This window comes from Triturus cristatus, chromosome 12, assembly GCF_964204655.1.
Source record: "Triturus cristatus chromosome 12, aTriCri1.1, whole genome shotgun sequence".
Classification (NCBI taxonomy): domain Eukaryota; kingdom Metazoa; phylum Chordata; class Amphibia; order Caudata; family Salamandridae; genus Triturus; species Triturus cristatus.
The window spans coordinates 504926900-504951211 of NC_140595.1; positions in this window are offsets into that span (position 1 = coordinate 504926900).

Genomic DNA, 24312 nt, shown 5'->3' on the forward strand with positions numbered 1-24312 from the left:
AACAGGTAGGAGTATTTTGTTGGAAATTCATAGGTACGGGCATGCCACTAGCCGAGGCAGTGACCACAGCCATAATGTCATCATCAATTCTTGTATGTGAACGAGTAATCACAGCAATTAAAACTGTCAGGACTGCCACTTTGGCAGCTGCACCATCCTATGAATTCTCTACAACGTGTACACCAACAAGTTGATGGCCCAATGTGTGAATGGCATGAGTCTGTGTCAAAGCATCTTTAAAAGTTGTCCCGTTTCCCCAAAGCAACTTATGCTTGATAGTGTTACAGTTAGAGTCTCTTAATCCATTCAAGTGCCAGTAGTGTAAATTATCATTATATGACTGGACGCAGTAATAGGAATCACACACAATAAATGTCAGGAATTCTGGATCCGTATTCTGCAGTGTCAGAACCAAAGCTTTCAGTTCAGCCATCTGAGCAGTACAGCCACCCAAAGTTTCAGTTTCTTGTGCCTGAAATTCGCCATCTTTCATTGCACCAGGGAATGCTGCTGAGTATTTATGTCTAGTACCAACTGCAAATGTGACTGAATCAGCAGTATAGAATAAGAAATCATATTGAACTAGAGGCAGAATTTAATTTGACATGAGGTATTCTTGTTCACTTTGGAGAAATTCCTGTATTCTGAGTGTAGGTACAAAGACATAGGGCCTGATTTAGATTTCGTTGGACGGGTTACTTTGTCACAACGGTGATGGATTTCCTGTCCGCCGAAATCTAAATCCCTTAGGAAATAATGGCATTTAGATTTTGGAAGACAGGATATCCTTCACCATTGTGAGGGAGTAATCAATTGGCCAAAATGTAAATCAGGCACATAGTCTACATAAGTAGCTATCAAGGAAGTGGCCCACTGGATCCATCTTGGGTGTAACAGCCTTTATGACTGAAATGGGAGAAACCATAATTATCCCCATAGCAAATAGATTCTCCTTAAGAACAGTTGTTTGAACTCTAGTCAGAGCTCTTTCAATTAATGTAAAACTAATTTCTGCATTAGAATATTAATGCAATCGGCACTGTTTCACCTTCATTAAAGACAAATTATGTTTAGACAGTAGAACCTGCAGTGGCGTGTATGATTGCATAGTGTTAAAGTGTTTAGGTTCAAGCATGTCTGTTTGCAATTGTCTGAGAACAGTAGTATTCTGAAGTCCAATGTTTCTCTGAAAAATCCAGACAAATTAAAATGTACAATGGCTTAACCTGTTGTGCATAGTCTGGTATTGGATTCGACCAAAGTTTAGAAAGTCAAAAAATGATTGCTGCTATTTAATGTATTTGGTGGTTGTAAGCGAGCACACTAAGAAGTGTAGGGCAAGGCTTCTGGCTTCATTGGTAATTCATAGATTAAATATAGGACACTAATAAAAGCAATTTTACATTTCTTAAAATTGAATTTGTATCCATGTTCAATGAAGTCCCAAATTATGCAATCCACTCTGACCATGTGTGTGTTTAAATCATCATCTGTGTGGTAATGTCAACAAAGTAAGACAACACTTCCGAGTCAATTTCTTGTAAAATTAACATTACATGGGCAGCAAATAGACTTGGACTGATCTTATACGCCAGTGGGAGCCTACCACATTTTTGTTGGGAATCTATAGTGGTAAACACCATCAAACCTCTGCTTTCAGGTGCTATATTTTGACAGAAATAAACATTAGTAATGTCCAATGTAGTTTAGTATTTTTCACCAAGAATTTTGTTCATTAAAGCTTCGCTATGTAAATTTTGTATGGTGATTTCACCCAGGGCCCTGTGCTAGGCACCCCACTGGGTGATGCACATTCCCTGCCAATTACATTACCCTGAGCTTGGTCTCCCTTCCTCCCACTGCGGCAGGCTCTTCTTGCCCAGCCTTAGCCTCTGTCACCGCTGACGTCTCTTCTCCCGCCGGTCTCCGAATCTTTGCCGGCCGCTATGCCTTACATGACGATCTCTTGGTGGTGTCGGTGGAAAATAAAAATCCCTCAGAGACCAGAGGTGGGCCAGTATCTGCTGCAGAGGAAGTCAGGCAATGCAATGTACCGCAGTGGTGACAGCAGTACAGGAAATGCAGCAAGCTTCTTCGCCCTCCGCCACACCCATACAGGGAACTGGCGGCACAAACCACCACTCGCAGAGGAGGGTTCAGTCTTCAGCAGGGGCCGACGACTAAAATGCATGTGCTCAGGCACACTACAAACCCTAGAGATGTATTATTAATATCTTCTCACTGCATCTTCGAATTTGTACAGAGTATGTGCTAAGCAAGATGACCCACCAATAACAGTTGCAACCAGCCAGGCCCCTTAATGCTGCACCATGGTACAGTCCAACAGTCAAAGTGGACTTGAACCATAGCAACAGCCAGGAGAGTTTTTGTCGAACTCTGCACTCGCAGCAGAGTACGGAGTTGGCAAAACTCTACAAACTCCACTGGTAAAGCAGAGTTCACCGCCCACCCTTAGTTAATTGTTGCTAATGATTGCCTACTCCTGTCTGTATCTAGTACAATACTCAAGAGAGCATAGCGGGAGTACCATTCTGCCAGATCAATTGGGATAGCCCAGCCCTCAGACCTTGGTCTTAGATGTCAGGGAGCCGGTCGCAGTGCTCAGGTTATCTTCCTTAGCAGGATGGAAAGTTGGAGTCAGCAGGGCTGCATTCCAGTCACAGTTTTCAGCAGTTCCATGATAATCCCAGCATGTAAATGCTCCTTTCAAAGAGTTCTAGCACGGAAGCTGAATTTATAATAAAACACTGTTCTTATGAATTGTGACAGAGGCACAGAGCAGCTCATTTGGTTTTGACTAGCTAAAATGAATTGTCTGCTAATGAGCAGAGCACAGAAATAGAGAAAAACAATGGCATAGTGCTCTTCATGTTCGATTGTGGAGCTAACTGTACAGATTACAGGACGTCAGTGCCTATCACAAATATGCATACAGCAAATTCATGAGTTAGCAAAACATTGTGGCAAAGGGCACCACAAGAAAGAGACCTAAGGAGTTGGAACAAAAATGGAGAATACATGTGAGCCTTACTGTATAAGAAATTTATTCTTAAATGTGATAGGCCTGTAAAGTAAATAAAATCCGTGATTTAAGTTAGCCTAACTGCTGATGCAATGTTGACTGAAAAATAATGTCGTTACACTAAAATGCCTGTTTTGCACATTGAATAGCTGTTTATGCATGATGTTTTACTTTTCTTTACTGCAGATACTGTTACTTCAGGAACCTTTTGATAGTGAATTGATACTCGTTTTGTATTAGACAACTTATAGTAGAGTTCTACCAGGAAGAGAGGAGGCAACAGAAATAATGAGTCATGAGATGCATAGTCCGGACCACAGTGATGCAACTTTTCAAGTTGTAATGTCTGAAAGTCTATTGTGCTTGCATGTGAAAATGGAGAGTTTGCTTATTTTCAGGAGTTGATGATTTTCTATTTGTGGATTCAAGAGACAAAAGAAAATAATGTTAAAACATAGAATAATGAATGTTTATATTTGTGCATATTCCTAGAATAAAAGTCTGCGTAGCGGACAGCCCAGATGAGAGACCAGGAGATTCCAGATTCCTATCCCCACTCTCTGACCAGACGCTCAACTCTGAATTTTTTGCACTTCACTTCAGGAGAGGTTGTCTTACTTATTTTTGTTGATAGATTGCTGATAAGTCTTTATGTGTGCACATTGATTCTGTCATCCAAACTCTTTATGCGTATCTGAATTGACACCTTTTTCTCTTCTTATTCCAATTGAATTTAGATTAGGGAAGATCAGGAGGACCTGATAGAATACAATTGAACTTTATCCAAATGCCTGTTTGTAATGTACTGAGATATGTCCTGATTATAATGTGCATTTTCTCCTGATATAGGAAGTCTACACAAAAAAGAATGACAGTATCACTGTAGCTAAACTGCTGATACGTGAACTCATTCCACGATTCAGATTTCTTGATTCTCTGGAGTCGGACCAAGGAACCCATTTCAGTAATGAGGTCCTTTGAATGTTGTTTATGGCTCTTCAAGTGGAACACAAATTGCATTGTATCTATCTTGCCGAGCCTTTGGGATAGTTGAACAACTGAATGATACGTTGAAATCTCGATTGGCCAAAGATTGTGCATTCACTTCTTGGAAATGGGCAGATGCTCTACCATTGGTTTTGATGAGTCTTTGAAGTAACCCGATAGGAGAATTAGATTTTCACCACACAAAATCCTCATGGGTCAATCAATCAATTAAAGAATCTTTACTTTGCTATAGTTCTATGACATATAAAGTACATAAAATATATACATATCAGTTATTGAAATAGTTACAAATGCAACTCTAAAACTGATTAACAAGTATTGAAATATTGAAATGAAAGCTCCGCCATGAAAGTTCAACTTAAAGTGCATTTCAAAATCATAAAAAATAGATTATTATTTAACATGCCAGTGTTGTTCTCCTACTTGTTACCAAAGACAATAAAAAAGGGGCCCGGGTGTCGCATACAAAGGGATCTGCTAGCTGTTGGACAAAATAAAAGGCTACCTTATATTGTCTAAAGTTGTTTCTACGCACAACAGGTAGGATGAATCTTTTCCTCTGGAAAAAAAACTACAAAAGAATAAAATTGGTGAATTTCATTGAGGTGACACACTATCACAAGGACATGACGGCACATCTTCTACTGAGTACATATTGCTCGGGTTTCCCAACATCGATGGAATAAAATGTTATCTAAACCTTACTTAAATAAAATGATGCTGGAGGTTAGATTCTGTGGACAAATAAAAGTGCAAGTCTTGGTTTTGTGGGAGGAGTTGCAAAATATGTCATCACTGTGGGCTTTAGCTAATAAGCTTCCCTTCTGCCTCTCTTTTCCTTTGCTAGGAAAGAACATTTCCTTAATTCTAGACTTTGAAGTAAGGGTGCAGGTGTGAGGATTCGCATAAAGCTCCAGTAAATCCAGTGACTTCATTATGCTTTTGACATATTGTAACCACCTTATGTTATGTACAAAATCCAATTTCTGTCAGTCCCTAATAATGCTCTGATTCCAATTTACCGACTCTCTTCTCCAAATTGAGTGCCAAAATAAGATGGGAGCTAACCGGACTATATCTGTTATAAATGTCACTCCAAGTTCTGCATGACAATTTAATTCGAGCCGCTATCGGGGAGAGCTAACAGCATTTTGAGGAAACCATCCTCCATGCACTGAGAGATCTCAATTGTCACCATGACCCAAACCCCATCCCCATAGGTGGCCACAGAAGTTACTTTGGTGTGATATCTTTTCTTGACTTAGGGTATAGGTTGGACCCCAATTTCTTAATAAATGTTAAAATTGAAGCAACGCTTTCCCAGATCTAGCAAATAGCACTTTCACATCTGCTTATAATAGTATTGAGAAGGGGATGAGTTAACGTACTGCACATTAGTGGTAGATCCAATGAAGGCAGCTTCCACCCCATTGGTGTATATTGAAAGCAAGAACGGGGCAAAGACGCACCCCTGTCTGATACGCCTCATAATCTTAAATGCCCTTCAATATTCTCCCCTCCCATCTATACCAAACACAAGCAGATGCCTGTGCATACATTTGCAGAATTAAGGCTATATGGTCTCTTCTATCCCCATCAATTCCATAATGGAGCAGAGCTTCGAATGAGCAACACAGTCAAACACGTCTGAGAGGTCCATAAAGGCCATGTATATTTGCCCCCTATGTACCACTGTACATTTATCAATGACCAGGTTCAGATTTAAACATTGATCTATGGTCCCTTTCCCCTTTTTAAAACCAGATAGTGATGCTATTAGGATACCCTGTTCCTTCATCCAATCCTCCAGTATATTTAGCAGTAACCTCCCCATTAATTTGGCTGTGCCATCTATCAAAGATATAGGTCTGTACTTAATAGCCAGGGCCTTATACCCTTTTTATATAGAGGGATTATGGTGCTTTTTTTACATGAATCTGGCGGGCCCACCTTAACTATAACATTCAGTATATTTGTTAATAACAGCGCCCATAGTTCTTGATGCATTAAAAAGAAAAGTATTGGGACTCCGTCCAGCCCTGCACTGTGCCATCCAGCATCTTACCTCTGCCAAATCAAATACCAAATTAACCACAGGGTAAGCTGTCTGTGTGGTATTAAGGGGAATCTCCTCATCCTCTTCTTAAAATCCACTACCCAGTCTTCTTCTGGGTCTAGGTCTAGAGATGGGTCATTCTCATTTTTTTTTTAAATGGGGCATTTACCACATTCCAGAAGTCTGGCAATTCTTCCTGACTGCTGCTGATCTCAAACTCTCCAATGCTTGCTCCTTCAGAGTCCTCAATCTGGTATTCCAAGCTTTCTTATATTCCATGCGCAGCCCCTTCACTAAAGTCTTATTTCTGGGGCGCTCCCTAAGGGCAGCATGGAGGCTTTTTAAGGACTTCAAACAGACAGAGTCCAACCATCACAGATTTAATGGCTGAGTCTTTGGACAAGGCCTCACCAGACAACATTTTATATGACCAAGAAGTTCCTCAAAAGCTCTCACTGCTTCTACCGGATTGGGGTTAGGTTTCAGGCATATTGAGATCTCTGTCTGCTTTGGGCCAATATTAATGGGGGAAAAATTCCTAATTGACCTTCTCCCATTTCAGAATAAAGCCATTTCTCCTAGTGATAGATGGTTTTGGGGCCTTGATCTCTGTTTGCTTGGCTTTATCATCCTAGGTCACCAAACAACAAATGGCAGCATGGTCACTAAAGTTAAGTGGTGTAACATTTCCTTGGAGAATTTGTTTGAATAAAACTTCTGAAGACAAAATGTAATTCATTGTAGAACCATTTTCTGAGGACCCGAACATCTTTGTTAGTTGACCTGTATGTATGTCGATTGTGTTAAATATATTTAAGTTCTTAATAGTGAGTAACCTATTAAGCATATATCCATATTCCTTATGGGCAAATTGTGGAATTGCCTCCCCCTCACCATTGACTAGCTCACACACTGGGCTGGCAAGAATTTTACAATCATGAGCTTTAAAATCTCCTTCCCATAGAATATCTAAACATCTAGAGTGTAATGCACAGATAAAATGTGACTCTTTTTTCTAGTAGGCCAACCACCTCTTCCATGTTACCATAAAGTGCATTGTTATAGTAATTAATTAGGATCCACTCCCAATCATTACAGCCTTCACATAGCAGGATCCGGAAAATAGGATGAATTGTTCTGAAATTTTAAAACCTTTATTCTAAGAGTGTTGGCCAACATAGCTATTACACCATCTCTCGCTTGGCCTGTCCTACACGCACCAATAGCCACCTAGGAATATAGGGCCGGATTCCTTTGTCTCCTGTAAACATAGACCATCATAGTTTGTTACCATGCTCACCCAGTCAGAGTTGCTCAATTTCGACCTCATACCTGCAACATTCCAGGTAATAAAATTTGGCCTCTGCATGCCCTCCTTTCTCATCCTTACTTCTTTATGTGTCCTGGGTACAGAGCAAGTAATGTCATGAAGCCCTTCTGGTACAGTTCCCAGTCAGTCAAACATCTCCATGCCCTCCAGTGAAGTGAACCGATTATTAGTCCTTATTTTAAATCTGGGGGTTCTACTGTCGGTAAGGAGAGGAATGGTTAAGAAGTGTATCAACCCACTCCCATATCTTGGACTGTCATATTCTTGAGTTTATAGAAAAAACCCAAGGGCAATGCAAATCATTTGGGAGTCAAATGAGGGGGTGCTTGGTAGTATTCCCAACAGATTCCCTACTTATCTATCATCATTAAAATTGGTTACAATATAATCCGCTCCCAACGATTTTGGGGAAGGGCCCACCCAATCCACTTTCCGTGCCATTATTATAAAATTACTAAGTATGAAATCCTTCTTGACATATCTAGACAACCAATATAGGGCTTTTGCCATGAGATAATCTGTAGACTCAACCTGACCCCCTCTCAACTCAGGAACATTTGCTAGGATTAAAATAGGCGGGCCTGCTGCTGGGCGTAGGTCTAGGGTTTGCTTCCTTGAGCTCTCCTCATTCCTTTGGTGTCACAATCCCACACTCTTCCCCTCCTCTACTACCCCTCCCCTTTTGCCATTCAGTATTTTGGCATTCCCCCCACTGGTGATTCCCCTAGTGCTGGATAGGCCCTCTCATGTCGAAGGTGTAGCCGCGGAGTGGGATTTGCTTATTCCCAACACCTAAGATTTGATGAATAAAGGGTAGTGGAGCTCCCTTCCCAACGCTCCCTCTCTAAAATTGTTCCTACTCTCAGTCGATACTCAGTAGTGGGGCATAATGTCCCATTATCTTCTCTGCAATCGATTTGTGCTGGCATTGTTGTGCCCGTAGTGTGGTGTGTTTCCCCCTCGCCCAGACCCCTATTTGGCTTTTCTATCTGTGACCCCCTCTCATGACTAATAGACCTTTTGGCATTAATAAGAGAATTTAAACTTTCTTCAATTTTTGTTAATCTTGACATTAGCGGTTGTAATAGCAAGGAACAAGCGCTTTCCATGCTCTGACATAATTCATTGGTGGATATGATGTCCTTTGGAGCCACTTCTGTATTGACTGCATTGTGTGCCTTGTTCACCCTAGGAGCTGTTTTGTTCCTTAGACCAGCCTGTTTTCTTTTTACTGGAGGTTCACATTGGAGGGTTAAATCAACGTCACCAGAGCTTAAGTGCTAACTACTTAGTCCTGTCTGTGAATGATCTGTCTCTCCCAGTTAACATTAACAAATTTCATAGGTATCAACACATGGTCTTACCTCCTCTAGGGATAGGCTATGCTCTCATAGTTCTATTTCCTTTGTTAGTACACTGGCAGCCATTGTGAGGAACGAGTCCAGGGTGCTAATTGTAGCATCGCCATGATCTAATTGTTTGGCTTTTCTTTTGTCTATGATCTTTTCGAGGTCTTATCATGGTTACACTGTACGCAGGGACCACCAGCTAAGACAGGTGGCCCAGCCCAGCATCCTACAGGCAAAGATGGGCGTGGATGGGCCCGCCCATGGCCCGGGCATGTCCAGTGCCCCAAGCTCGCGTTGTGCTTAAGAGCATGTGGTGGGAGGGAATTACTACAGAGGATGCTGGTTATTGGAGTTCCCTCTGTGGTTCCAACCTCCTGATGTGGGTTCTCAGGCTCCAACAGTAGCTATACTGGCTGTGGGCTTGCATCACACTTAAGAGTGCATGGTGGCAGGGAATTTCTGCAGAGGATGCTGGTTATTGGAGTTCCCTCTGTGGTTTCAGCCTCCTGATATGAGTTCTCAGGCTCCAACAGTGGTTACCTCATGCCATGAGACTGCCTGCTGTGCCTGCAAATGCACTTGTAAACATCACAGATAACATGGTACTCAGTTACTGCAAAGGATTAGCTGATGTGGTACATTCTGTTTCTCACCAGGTTGGAGCTGCCACTGCCAGTCCACATCAGGAGCAGTGTTACTAGCTTAACCCAGGTGAATGCGTTTTGGTGAAGAAGCATGTGCAAAAATCTTGCCTGGAGCCAAGGTGGAAAGGCCGCTACCAGGTCATCTTGATTACCAATACAGCTGTCAAATGTGCTGGGATACCTAATTGGGTGCGTGCTAGGCACACTCAGAGAGTGAGGTGTCTGTATCAAGAAATGGTTTCCTTTGAACCAAATCTGAGAACACCTATTATAGTACGACTGGAAGGACCAGACGGGGTGAAGCCCAGCAGCATCCTACAACAATACAAGTCCCTGAAATCTTGCAAAGTAGCATGGAACCTTCCACTGAAGAAGAAGGATTGAGAGCCCAAGATAAAGGAACAATTGAAGCGTCACAATCACAAAAGTAATCAATTGATCCAGATGAAAGAACAAGTGTGAGAAAGGAAAGAATCCTATGGAGATCGGAATGGCCAAATGATAGGAGGCAACTGAGCTTGTGTGTCAGTTGAACGTATGCCACAAACCATCATCAAAGAAAGTGAATCTAGTGGTGTGAGCTAAACAGAAGAAGATTAACAGACACCAAGGAGATCCAAAAGAGCAAGACTACCCTGTCGCAGGTATTCTTCACCTAAGTTGACTAATTATTCAGAGAACATGCCAAATGCATCAGGTCAAAGTCAAAATGAACTGAGTTCAGAGAACTTTGAACCCCATGATATGCTACACTAAAACAGCACTAATGAAAGAAAAATTCTGAAGTAGATATTACGTTCAAGAATTCGATAAGCACTATTTGAGTGAATTCTAAACCGAATTAACTGAGATGACAAATGATGAACTGTGTTTGAAACAGACAAGTACTGAGAGTGAAATAAACAACCTTGACACCAGAAAATTAAAAGAAGTGAATAAAAGAACTAAGGAGAATTCCCCGCGGCCCAGGATGTAGTAGAAGAGTAGGGATAACATGTTTGAAAGAAGCCAGAGTAGGGCTAGGAATGTCTCAGGAGGAATATTGTATATAAGCTGGATGAAATAACTGCAAGTTAATCATCAAAAGTTTTGCTCATTTGCAGATGTAGAAGTCAAACAGAATATTGAATCCACCTTCTGCTATATTATATAAAAGGTCTGACTGTAGACAAACATGTGCTTCCTTTCCAAAGCTTGAAGTAGGATAAATGTAGGGGTTACATTGACAGTTGTGGTATTAGTAATCATAGTTCTTTTAGTCAAAAGCAGGCATACACCAGAGATTGAAACATATTTGGTCACCTCATCACATTTATCCGGTCACAGGTCGGTATGCTTGGGCATTAGGTTCATTGCCTATTGCTATACGGACGATCTCAGAGATAAAGTCACTTACAAATTTCCTTAATTTCTAATTGGGCCCCCCTCCGCTTTAGTAGCCTCCTTGGCCTCTCTCAGAATGGAGATAAGCCTTAACCCTACGGGATCCAATACCTCTACTATCAATTATCCTAACCTCTCTAAAAATGTGACCAAAAAGCACAAACATTGCCTACTCAAATCCAGACCTGAAACATTAATCTTAGTCATCTACCTCTGTGCAAACAAGGGTATTATGTCCTATTACCTAATTTTTGATTCCAGAAAACAGGCATGTTGGCGGAATGTCTTCTACTCCATGCTTCCAATCTTGGGCACAAGGAAAACCCCACCCGGTCTCAAATTAACAGCTCCGCCCTCGCCTTTCTTCAAAGCAAATGACACCATCACCCTTTATTATGCTGGCATCATTCTATTCCAAGCCTCCAATGTCGATCTAGCTAAGATGGACTATATTTTCCCTACACTCAAGAAAATGGTGACCGCTAAATCCACTGTTACCTATCCACACCCTCCTAATTCACAGGATTTAACCAGCTCACCCGCAACGCTTCCGGGAACACTGCAATTTCTCACACCTCCTCTCACTCCATAGCGCATTTTGGAGACATTCAGTCCCCTGTTTCAGTCTCTCACCCCTATCGACCCTCGACTTAGATGGCCTGCGGGCATACTTGTAAACCAACCTCACCAATCTCAAGTCTACTACACGGCTATTCCTCTACCTTGATCCCATGGTCCTCGTCATTCTGTCAGGGCACAGGCGACTGCCCTCCTTGGACTCTACTCTTCCCAACCCACTCAACCGCCCATTGACCACCTCCTACACAGAATACAATTGTCCTTCCACCCTACCACCTTCACCAGCCACCCCATCCAATCAAACAGGGATTCCGTAAGCCACTAACGACTCTCTCTCTCCCCTGGAACACTGCATCACTGCCCTAGACCATTTAGGCACTCCTCGAAGCCCCTCTCCTCCGCTGGATCTCATCACTCAACCTACACCCATTAACCAACACTCAGACCTGGTTGCGCATTTGGATGAGATATCTCTCCTATTGCACCTTCTCTTATCAACTACATTATTTGAAATCCCTCTCAATTTAGCACCTACCCCTGCTCAGTTCTTTCACTTCCTTAGGAAAGCTGTCCATAGTACCCACAAGTGCATTCCCTTGCTTTGTCCAGCACTCCTCACACCTTATCTCCAAAACCTTACCCCTCCCTAATGCCCCATTCCACCTTAGAAGAATGAAGGCCGATCTTGCAACCAGTGATATCAAGAATACACTCCTCTCTGACTCTATCACTCAAGACACCATCAAGACTCCTATGGATCAAATTCAAGCCATTCACGCCAACCCGCACAGGGTACCCTCACACAACCTCAGAGTTGTAAATAGTGACAACCTCAAGTGAGTAAACATCATGCAGACTCTTAACTCACACACGACTTTACGACTAAAATGTGTACTACTCAACTGCAGATCAACCAGTAAACATGCCTCCGATATCTTTGACCTCATCCAATTCAATGATCTAGACATTATCATCCTCACAGAAACCTGGCTAAATCCCACTTTCACCCCAATCCTAGACATCCTAGTTCCTCCGAGTTGTGATATAATCTGTCTTGACAGATCTATGAAGCAGGGCAGTGGACTAGCTTGTATACACCGGAACACACTCTCGTTTTCCCACACAGAGACTACCACACCACCCTCCAGTGAAAACCTTTGCATCAAAATTTCAAGTAACCACCTACTTCATACATTCTACCACTGCCCTGGAGACAATCTCTCCTTCATTGAACAAATACTGGAAATCATCTCATGCAATGACGACTCCTCAGTGTCACAAATCTTACTCGGTGATTTCAACCTTCACTGGTTTAATCCTAATGACCATGCGGTAACCTGCCTAAAATCATTCTTATTCGATCACGATAGGACCCAATTCTGTGACTGGCCAACTCACAACAACGGAGAAATTCTCGACCTAATCATATCAAAAGGAAACACCGTCACACTAGATGGCATTACCCCATGTGATTGGTTCGACCATCACATCATCTTCTTTCTTATTAAGAGGGATGTGGCACAGAAGAGGGATCAACCTTAGAAAATTAAGAAATGGAAAAGGGACCTCAGTAATATCATCACAGAAGATCTAACAACCCACTGTAAATTTGCATTGTCTTCACAAATTGACACAACAGATGTTCTTGAACTCACTGACTTCTATAACTACTATCTCTAATATCATGGATTCCCATGCTCCACTACAACAAAAAAATGCCTCTTCTAAAATCTCCAAACCCTGGTTCAACAACAATCTAAACTCATACCGCCGCAACTTAAGGGGAGCAAAACTATCCTGGAGATCCAAACCCTCCTCGGACCATTTAAAAGTCCTCAGATCGGTAAGGAGCTCCTATAATAAACAAAATCAAGAGTGCTAAGGCTGACTACTTCAGATCCCAATGTAACCAAGCCTCAAATCGCTCTCAAAAACTTTTTGAAATTGTTAAACATAAATTGGTGAAAGCACCCAACCACCCTGTCCCAGGAGATGTCTCGCCTTCATGCGACAACTTGGCACCTTGAAACGAAAAAGGCTCTTCTGTCAGCCGACGAGATTGTGTCTCCTCTGGCTCACTCTGAGAGGCTAGAGCCACTCAATCTTAGCACCAAGAACAATGCCTCATGGGGTACATTTACTTCCCTCAGCGAAAGGGACATCTACAAAACCCTTCGAAGTATCAACCCTTCAAATGACTTCAGCTATCCGCTGCCACTTAAGGTATTCCAAGAAAGTAAGGATGCCTTTATCCCCCTGTGGACAAAGATTGCCAATGCTTCATTATCACTAGGCCTGGGCGGTGAACTTCACACCGTTCGCGGAATTTGCACTCAAAACTCCGCGGAGCTCGCAAAGTGCAGAGAACTCAGTTTCGCGATGTGCAAATGAGTTTTTTCCCACTCGCACTGCACTCCACCACTCACGTAACTTCGCCGAGTTTTTTTGTAACTTCACAGAGTTCCTCGGAGCAAAACTCCACGAACTACGCCTTGGCTTAATGATCACAAGGCACGATGCCCGAATGCCTAAAAGCTGCTCAAGTTCCACCAGTTCTAAAAAACCTAATGCCGATAGAACTGATGTCAACAACTTCCGCCCTATATCCAACATCCCCACTCTGGCTAAGCTCCTTGAAAAATGCATGCAATCGCAACTCTGCGCTCACTTACAGAATTTCCATCTCCTGGATCAACATCAATCTGGTTTTCGGGGTGGCCACAGCACGGAATCGGTGCTCACACTTAAAAATGCTAGACCAAAATCCTGCCTCCTAATCCTCATAGACATTTCTTCTGTGTTTGACACTCTTAATCATAATATCCTCCTATCCAATCTTGAGCACAGGATGGGCCTGTCTGGTCTGGTATTGCAGTGATTCTCGTCCTTCCTGCACAACACATCCCAAAGAGTCAAGGTGAATAATTCCTTATCCCAGCGCTCTACAGTTTCCATGGGGGTCCCACACGGATCAGCCTTATCTCCCATACTCTTTAACATATTCATGGAACCATTAGCAAATGCACTAAATTCCACAAACACTCTTTTTCATATGTATGTGGATAACACGCAACTTTACCTGAAAGCCACTTCTTCTGAAGATTTCACAGCACTCAATCTACTCAAAACTGGCTAACGGAGAACCACCTCCTGCTCAACACCTCCAAAAAGGAATTCCTTCTCATAACTCCGCCTAATCACACCCCCAAGATAGACATCTGGATGAAACTCCTCACAGCCTTCTACCGCTCTCCTAACAATATTGACTCAGCCAAATATCTCGGAATCACCCTGGACATGCACCTGAACATGAAGAATCATATTAGTAAGTCTTGCAAGGGTACTGACAACCAGATGAGGGTACTTAGGAATCTCAAACTATTCTGCCCATAAGATGACTAAAGCAATTGCAAAAAGAACTATTGATGGACAGAATGCAGAACAATGTCATACATTCACCCCAGTACAGAGATCTGGGCCTAAATCCATCGTCTTTTTGCTCACCATGCCATTCCAGTTTGGACCCAGTCATATGCAAATCAGTCTTGACCCTGTGCCCAATGGGAACAGTCCAGCCCGAACTGCCAGGCCAGGTCCTCCCTGGACTGGAAACAAGCATCCTAGGACCGGTTTCATGGACTGGCAGTTCAGTCTGGACTGTTCCCATGAGGCACAGGGTCAAGACTGATTTGCATATGGCTATGTCTGAACTGGGGTGGTGTGGCGAGCAAAATAAAGATGGATTAAACCCAGATCTGTGACTGGTGGTGAATGTTTCACAATGTTCAACATTCCGTCCATCATCGTTTTGTGTTGCATTTTCACCCTAAGTTGGAAGGGTATGCCCAGACGTGGGTCCCGTGCTCACTACGCCACTGGAGTCAAGCTATCCTGGCTGATGAGGGCTGAAAGCCCGAAACCGGTCCTCTATTTTAAAATCAAATATCAATTGATAGATTATATAAACTTGTAATGCTGAGATCTAAAGATTAATACTTAATGAACACATGATGAAAAAGTAAGAGAATTTAAAATAAAATGCTTTAATTCACACTAATTCTCTTTATTGACTGAGCTAAAAGTCTAATGACTGCTACAATATATTCATAGAGAAGATTGCTCATTATGTCTCTTTGTTGACACTCACAGATACATACAACAGTGGCAGGGTTTATTTAATGACTACACAGATGATTAAGGTATAGAAAACCCCGCTCTCCCACATGTCAGGCTACGTTTACAGAGCTTACCAAACTTAAGCCCACTCAATTGTGATAAATCTGGTAGATTACTGATCAAGCTGACCAACCCAGATCGACAGGACTCCTAAATACTCAAGTTTCGCGCTGTGGAAGGCGATCTAGTTTATAGTCAGGCGGAAATCAATGTGAATTTTCTGTCATATTACTCCTCACTCTACGACTGCCATGAGGCGATCTGCTCTCAACCTCTTCATGAGTATATTTTGGCAGCGGGAATGAAGAGTCTATGGCTGGTGGTGGCTATCTCCCTGAGAGGGAAGATCAAAGTGCAGGAGGCTAAGGTGATAATTTAGGCCCTGGCCAAGGGCAAAGTACCGGGAATTAATGACCTACCCCTTCAATTTTACACAACCGATACGGAATCCTTGGCCTCAATTTTGACCAAGCTATATAACACAGCTAAGATGACTAGGAGCACCAAAGGAGCAGCTGTCCCCTGGTTTACCATTGGGAGGATGCATCACTCTCTGGCTCAGCGCCCCCCCGGTGCGCATCCTCACCCCATAATAGCTCAGGTACTGAACTACAAGGAGAGGGACACAATCCTACTTTGAGGCGTTAGGTTGGAGCTTTGACTTTTGAACCTGCAAAGATTTTGAACCTGCAAAGATCATGATCTTCTCCAACTACACAAGTGGGTGTCCAACAACAGCATAAGTCCCAGAAGGAAGTCAAGCAGAAACTTTGGCTCATGTAGATACAATACATTCTCATATTCCCGCCAGGCTCAAGATAATCCATGACTTCAAGACATATTTTTTGGACACCCCAGAGGAGGCATGAAAGTTGATAACTGAAAATCTAGATCTTCGCATCAAATCACATCAGAGTGGCCCGTAACCCAACCTCCACAATCAACAACCACCCACCAGGTTCTGCAAGATAACACGGTCAATGAAAGGCAGCAGGTGCATCAGGAGTTCATCGGGATTCTCAGACCCAGAGAGAGCACAATCCTGTAGCAATGATTGCTCCCAGGAGTGCCAAGAGGCATTTAACCTGGACCGGAAATCAAGCATCCTGGGATGTGGATCCGAGATGGGGAACTGACCATGGTGACCTACTCCGATGGAGACACCTGCTGGGAGATCCCTGTGGAACTGTGAACCAGAGGAATACCCACGATACAGTTTTTGCCCACATTGATTGCAATGGTTTCATTTCAGTGTGTTACTTGGCAACACTTGGGGAAGAGGTGTGGGGTGGGAGGAGTTGGGTAATTGGTTGTTTTGCTAAGTTCTGTTTGCACTTATGTTCGACCTTTATTTCACCTATTCACACTGAACATAGTGCCATGCTTTGACCCACCCTACACTGACCAACATTACATACATTCACGGTCTGATGATCTCTTGGTAACCATGCCCACCATTTACCTACACAGAAACCCCAGTTTAGGTTTATATACTGGAATGTCATTAGTCTTCTTAACTGGATTATGCAGACAGTGGTTCCATGTTATTTCAAAATATATGAATCTGTAGGATTAATATTGCAAGAGATGCACCTGAAGGGTACATACGCACCCTTCTGAAATTGTTTGATATGATCGGGTGTCCCATTCTGGATACACCTGGGGCTCGCGGGAAGTGGCAATCCTCCTCAATAAGTGCTTTCCGCTGGTGATGGTGCTCACAGCTGGAGATACTCAGGGTCATTTCATAGGGGTGGAGGGGTTTCTTGAGGGTCTCCTCCATGATTTCCTGAGTGTTAATATACCGTCCCTCATACCTGTGCCAGCGGTTAAAGCGGTGGAGAACATGATACTAGTACTCCTACAAGGAGGTTACTTTAACGCCTCCCCGGATCCTGCTTTTGATTTCTGAAGCATACCAAGAGCAAGCTGTATATTATGTGCTAACCAATTGCAGATGTGGATGGAATCCTTGGGCTTGTGCAATGCCTGGAGGGGAGGGGCTGGCACCCTCATACTCAGAAATATACACACACCACAGCAGCACACAAGGCATTATCTCGTATTGACCTACACCTCCTACCCACCATGGATCTCATGCACCTGGTGGGGCTATAATCCACCCATGTGGTATCTGGGACCATGCAGTCATTGTTGGCCAGTTTGGGTTTGACGCCCCACCGACACCTTAACACCTGGCACCTTGTTAACATTGACTAAACAGATTTTCTGGAGACTCCAATCTGCACATATATTGAGCTCAACATGGACACATTCTCCTTGGCAGGGACCCACTGGCCAGCCAGGAAAGCCACAGTCTGAGGATTTACACAGGAGTGTCTTAAACACCAAGAGACGTACTATCTCAGCCGAGTCACAACACCGGAGCACCAAATATTAGAGTTGAAGTGACAGGTTGTACTCGCTCCAATTGCAATTCGTAAACATCACCTCCAAATCCATGAGGTGTTCTTGCATCAAATTTCCCTTGCAGAGGCCAGGCAATGCTGGAGGGCTACTACACAGCTAATCCACAAATGAGAAGATAAAAGCATGACGCTGCTGTACTGGTAAGCTACGAAAGTTGTGGCTTCTAGGATAGTCCCTGAAATTGTGGACCCATCCGGAGTCTGTACACAGACAGCCAGGAAAATTGTGTCTGTATTTACAGAGTACTATCAAAAGCTTTATGCTCACCACCCTCAGCCACAGCAAGAGTGAGATCACCCAATTCACCATGGCATTCCTCTCCTGAAGCTCCCAATAGCATTGCGCACTGAGCTAGATAAGCCCGTTTCCCTTGATGAAATTAATGACTATTTCTGACAAGAAGGCAGGCAATACACGAGGGCCTGATGGGTTCCCCATAGGATTCTACCAGAAATTCTGGGACCTGTATTTTGGATCTATACTCTGAGGTGATTGGCATCAAACAGTTCCCCACTGGCCTCGACGTGGCCACCATAGTGGTCCTGCTGAAGGTTGGGTAGCATCCCACACAATGCTCCTCTTACCAGATGATCTTGCTGATTAACTCAGAGGTTAAGATCTATGCCAAGGTGTTGGCCAACCGGCATCTGTGAGTTCTGACCAGCCTTATTCTTTCCGACCAATGTGGCTTCATGCCTACCAGAAGTACTCGAAACTGCAAACATCAAGTACTAGAGACCCTACCCTACGTACAGACCTTGCAAGACCCGAGTGCTCTTCTTTTAATAGACTTCGAGAAGGCCTTCAACTTTATCAGCTGGTCCTTCCTGTGCGGGGTAATGGACCAATGGGATTTGGTCCCAAATTCATAACCTACATATAATTGCTGTATAACTGCCCCTTAGCTCAAGTGTGAATAATTGGGACAATGTTGAATGCCTTTCTGATCTGAAACAGCACTAGGCAGGGGTGTCCCTTCTACCCTCTCCTCAGCGCTTGCCATTGAGCCTTTGGTGCAACTCTTTCAATGCGATGCGTGGGTCCAGGAATGGCAGTGGACCAAGCAGGTGGAGGACAAAATTGCTTTATATGCTGATGACATGATCCTCTTTCTTGCTAATCATCTTTCTCTCTTGCCCACACACCCTGGAAATACTTACCCTGTATGGTGTTGCCTCTGGTCTTCATATGAACTGGCACACATCCCGCCTGGTCCCTATTAAAGGGGGACCAAAGCAAAATAGACAGGTAATCATCCATTTCCATACAGAGGCTAAGCTTCTTATACTTGGGTGTTGACACTTCCAGGGATATGAAGCTGGCTTGGGCACTCAATTTGTCCACGCTTATTACTAAGAGGAAACAAGACTTCGGGAGATTGTCTTTCCCTCAACTTATTGGGAAGGGTCGCCCTTTTCAAAGGGATGATATTGCCTAGGTTCCTCTATGTCCTTTTACGCTTCCAGTTCAGCATTCCTAACATCTAGTTTTAGAAGATCAATAGGCTGATCCGGACCTTCCTGTGGGCAGGCCGACCGCAACGTATAGTGCTCGACAAGTGACAGCGGCCGGTCTATGATGGAGAACTGGGAATGGCAGACGTTAAACTTTACTACTGGGCCTCCCACATGTTGATGATTAATGGCTAATTGGAGGGTGGGATGATCCTGCTTACCACCTAGTGCTTTCCCACATGGGCCTCAGTGCCATCTTGAGTCTGCTCTACAACTCTGCAATCCCTAGCAGTCTCTTAGCACTGACTGCAACACATATTATGACTTGGAGACTGCTCTACACTTCCCAGGATTGGATAAGAAACTCATGTGAATTACTCCACTATGGGAACGAGAATGGCTTTATCACACCGTCCACCTCAGAGGCTTTAGAGATTGGCACAATTTTGGGACTACCAAACTGGAGGATGTCTGGGAAGGGAACCACCTACATTCCTTTCAAGGACTACAACATCAGTTCTAGTTACCACATGCACAATTTTACAAATTCCTACAACTTTGCCATTCCCTATCCTATTAAATATGAGCCCAGACCACCCTGACGGGCTATAGCCTACTTGAGGCAAAACGTCTGGAGAGCCGTCTTGGTAATGGCCCGATATTATTGGTATACCGCACACTAGTTAATAATGCCACAGATACGATGGCATCTCTCCCATGGTGGTGGGAGTGGTAGCTGGGTCCACTGGAGGATGAAGATGGTGAGATGCCCAGATGGCCCCCACGAGTTAGCTAACTCAAGATGTGATTGATCCAACACCACTATCTCTGCACAACCTATTTTACACAGGACATTTATGGAAGGCAGGGATGTTGTCTCAACCAACTTGTTTCTGGTGTCCCCAAACTGATGTATACTTTTACCATACCCTAAGACTGGGCTTCTGGCAGAGTATACGGAGCACACTGTCCCGGATCTAGGGCAGAATGGTGGTTTTAACTCCAAAGATGGGGTTGCTTAGCATTTTGGAGGACCTGAGGGGCCCCCATGGTGAGTGGATAATGGTTGGAGTAGCCACAATTGTGGCCAAGTACAACATTAACTGTAGGTGGAGATCCTTTTACCCCTTACCCCTTACCCCTTTCTCATTGGTGAATGGGAATAGACTGATGTGCCCTGATGAAAAAGCCAATGTACCTTGCCTGGGGCTGCCTGCAGAAGCAGGACAGAATTTGTGTCAAATGCTGGTCTTATTATGGACTGAACTCTGGTGACCTCGAGGAACGAATTTAGGAGTGTAAGGGATTGTCTATGCAGGCTATCACATTGATATGTCCACAGTAGAAAATATTTTTGTTCTCTGTTACCAATACAACAACGTTGTTTTATCAAAACAAAGAGGACTTGGAGCCTACCCTCCACAGTGAAGGAGGCCCTGCTAGTGCCATTACTTAAGAAAGACAGAGATGGGGAGCAAGTGATGTCTAATAGACCCCTCTCTATATTGAACATGGACTATATAATACTCAGTAAAATCCTGGTTAACAGCCTACTACCCCACCCTGGTGACCTTATACATCATGATCCAATGGATTTCATACCCACATGTAGTACGTTCCCGAACATTTGCAAATTGTTGCATGTTATTCATACCATGCTAGAGGACTACCCTAAAGTACTGTCAATTCCATAGACATGGAAAATGCGTTTGAATCGCTTCGATTGGATTTTCTTGTTCCTACAATGTCTAACATGGGCTTGGGAAGCGGCTTTCTTACCTGGACACAGCTATTATACTTGTCCCCGACCATCCGAGTGACAAATGCAGGCTGCATTTCTGCATTCTGCAGGATTAAACGCAGCATGTGGCAGGGTTTTCTACTGTCGCCGATACTTTTTATGATTGCTATAGAACAGATGGCACTTCAGGTTTGCACTGGACAGTATTATCTGAGGGCGGGAGTTTGATGGTTACCCTTCTATATATCCCTCTATGCAGATGATTTATTGCTATATATTAGAGGAGAAAGGGTCGGATGTCGAGGGCAGCTGTTGTGTCCTCGAGGAAGATGGTTGTTTATCAGGTCTCAGGGTATACTGGGATAAAACAGACACCTTTCCCATTCATGCACCGAATAACACTGCTACACCATCAGAGGTGGGCTCTATTCTCCAGTGGGAACGACACACCTTTTGAAATCTGGGTATTCGTATTTATCACACAGTGGATGATGTTCTTGAGGCAACTTGAAGTTAGCGATGACATCCCTTCAATCCTCTGTGTCCTTTTGGCTGACCCCATCATTCCAATGTGGTTACTCTCATTGACAAAGCATTGATAGTGCTGACCCAGAGCTCATTGACTGATCTAAGAGATTGCTGGTCCTGTAACATGGAGCAAGTGCTCACAGACGAGGACTGGCACAACGTTAGGGGTGGGCGGTAAACTCTGCTCCTCTGGAGGAAATTTGCCCACTCTGCACTCCACCTGTTGCGCAGAGATTCTGAAAAACTTCACAAACCTCTAAGTGGTAGAGTTTTTTATCACACACGGCTCACTACTGTTAAGTTAATGAGCACAAGAGAGAAAATTGAGCGCTAGACCGCCTCCCGGTGAGATTTCTCAATGCGGGTGGTCGTGGCACATCTCTATCACTCTCATTGAGAAAGAAGCCATTCTCATTGAGGAACTTGCCGCTTGAGAAAAAAATCTATTCAGGTGGCAGAAAGAAGCAGCACCCACTGGCACACCGAATGGTGATGTTTGTGCAGATTTTACGGTGTGGGACAAGCTCCAGGTGCCAAAAATCAGCGCAAGCAGCATGACGTACCAATGTCTTGCAGAGTTGTGCCCCTACACAATATTCTACGACACACTAAATGCACATCTCACAATGCCCGTTTCCATCTCATTCAAATGTACTATCTCCAAAGAGCTTATCTCACACAAGAATTTTATGTTCTCAGGGATGTAGGTGGTGTGCTATCATGCTATCATTGTCTATATATATGTATATATTCACTGAAAAACCATAGGTTTCAGGGACGTTATAGTTAGGAATTAGCATTTAAAAAAACCTTAGAAATTCACTGAAAAAACCATAGGTTTCAGGGACGTTATAGTTAGTTGGACGTTTGACTCATATAAAACCAGAGAAATTCGCCTGTTATAGTTAGTTGAGCTAACTATAACTCGCGCCCCCGCAAAGTCAGTCTTTTTTGTTGTTCTTATCTTTAAATATTTTTTTTATATGTAAATCTATAAATGTCTAAGACTCTTCTTTGTCCAACTGCACAGGGACAAGAAGGTTGTTGGGGGTATGATGGTAATGTGGGAAGAGGGTGCGTTACCTACTGATGTGGGGAGAGGCAGCGTCAAAGGGGTATTTATCACAGAAACAACTCTGATATGTTTTCACAAATACCTCGGACAAATGCCAGCTAACAGACTGAATCACAAAATGATTTTTCAATACTTATGTAGTGTGAGTTATGAACAGTTCGCACCCAGCTCGCAGAAGGACAACTGTGGCCCGTCCACTCCACTCACAGACGCAGTACTACAAGCTGTCCATGCCATTGTAGCTATCCCTGCCCTGTTCCGTCGTACGCCATGCCACGCCACTCAGATTACGTTCCGACTATGGCCCCACATAGCTACCTGTCGCAGGCGTACTCGCTGTTGGTGTGCAGGTCAGTGGTCTAGTTCTCCACTTCTCCTGCCCACTCCCTCAGGGCAGGTTTGCACACACACCACACCCATCTGGCACATGCCTCACATGCCATGTGACCACGCAAATATAATAGATCGAAAACGGCACATCCTTTATTGCCGGTGCTGACTAGATGCCGGATGCTCCACGTGTCACAAACATAAAGAGTCTTTCAAAACTTCCACAAAAGGTTACTCGCACCCTAATCTGTATAGCTCTCAGGGACCTACCAGCCCCTTGGCGCGGACTTTAGATGCACAGGTTTAGTGCCACCCGAAGCTCATATGGCCATCAGGGGCCTACCACCACGTGTCACGAACTTAACTTCCACAGGATTAGAGGCCCCAAAAGCTGATGTGGTCTCCACCATTGATGACTCAGGATTCAGCCACATGTGTGAGATCTGCTGGGCGGTGGAGACTATGATGTGGTCCCTGCCATTCATGACTCAGGACTCAGCAACATCTGTGCGATCCGCCAAGCACCTGATGTGATCTCCGCCATTCAGGAAAAAGGACTCAGTGACATATCTGGGATGCGCTGAGTTTTGACGGGGACATGGAGTGCCCACTGCTGCACACTCCGGTGGCACCAGGCAATTATTTGCTCATGGATACGCAGGGGCGGCAGTGTCTCTCTCTCTCTCTCTCTCTCTCTCTCTCTCTCCCCCTCTCTCTCTCTCTTTCCCTCTCTCTCCCCCATCTCTCTCTCTCTTCCTTCTTTTCCTTCTATCTCTCTAACACTCTCTTCCTTCTCCCTTTTGCACTCCCTTTCTTTCCTTCCCTCTCTGGCTTTTTTTTCCTTCTCTCTCCTTTGATATGCGCATTACACATGTCCTTATTTTGTGCTTTATTTTCCAGGCTCTGTCGTCCACATCCATGGTCCCCACAGCAGTGTTCCACCTTGTTATTTTGTATTTTTTTGATACATTTTGTTTATTACTTTATCGTTGATATATGTTAATAGAAAAATAAAGTTTGAACATTTTTTTTATAACGTTTCTGGTTGTTTTCTTAACTACTGTGTAACTCTTTCTTGTTCTTATTACTGTTATTTGATGAAGTCCACCATGGTCTTAAATTTTGTAGGACGTATCGCGGGAATACTGGTGATGTCTGCAGTTTCCACCAACTTCTTAATAGTGTG